Source organism: Seriola lalandi, unplaced genomic scaffold (genome assembly GCF_002814215.2).
Source record: "Seriola lalandi dorsalis isolate HSWRI2012SDOR001 ecotype SW California unplaced genomic scaffold, Sedor1 jcf7180002033313, whole genome shotgun sequence".
NCBI classification, from domain to species: Eukaryota; Metazoa; Chordata; class Actinopteri; order Carangiformes; family Carangidae; genus Seriola; species Seriola lalandi.
Genome location: NW_019503918.1, coordinates 1 through 706, shown reverse-complemented (window position 1 = coordinate 706; position 706 = coordinate 1). Strand labels below are relative to the sequence as shown.

Sequence of the window (706 nt, the reverse complement as noted above, 5' to 3'; positions counted from 1 at the left end):
CTGTCAGTCCCAGTCCAGCGTAGAGGCCGATCCTTCCCCGACTCTCTGGTTCTGGTCTCTCAGTTGGTCTCTGGGTTTCAGGCTGATCAACAGCTGCTGAAGAGAAGAATGAAAAGAAATATAAATATTATAGAGCCGAGCAGCCAAACTCCATCAAGTCTAGTTCAGCAGCAGAGTCTGTACAACACTGATAACCATTTATAAAAAGAGCTTTCTACTGAGTTCTACTGGATCTACTCACCAGAGACGCTGAGTCGACATTTGTTAAAGCTCCTCCCATCAGAGGTGAGGACCGTACACTCGTACAGTCCTGAGTCCTCAGTCCTCAGTCTGGACACATGAAGTCTGATTCGTCCTTCTCTGAGGACGTCTTTGTCACACTGGACTCGTCCTGAAAACTGTTTATCCTGAGACTCTGGGGACTCGACACCCTCATGTAGATGATACAGGACTGAGGCTCTGAGATCAGTGATCAGTTCACAGAAGATAATAAGGAAGTCAGGTGGAGTGTGAAGTTTGGTTGTGAAGCTCCACTCCAGTGTGATGTTGTGGTTCTCCTCTGCCTGATAGGAGCTCTGTGTCACATTCACTACAAATGTTCCTGTTGAGGAGACAGAGAGGGAAAGTGAGGAGCAGACTAACTGAGGACTTGTATCAGTTTCTAGATAATAAAGTGAAGGAGTAAACTAACCACAGACACAGGAGG

At 46.7% G+C, this 706-nt stretch overlaps 1 long non-coding RNA gene across 2 annotated transcripts; it reads right to left on the bottom strand.

Annotated features, from left to right (window-relative positions):
- LOC147819888 (uncharacterized) lies at positions 1–706 on the bottom strand. Of its 2 annotated transcripts, none has more exons than XR_015438714.1 (3): positions 692–706; positions 242–601; positions 1–96 (listed from the first exon to the last, which is right to left on the bottom strand). It is a non-coding gene; the product is annotated as an uncharacterized LOC147819888 (long non-coding RNA). The 2 variants fall into 2 exon arrangements; XR_015438715.1 differs by having other exon boundaries at positions 8–93.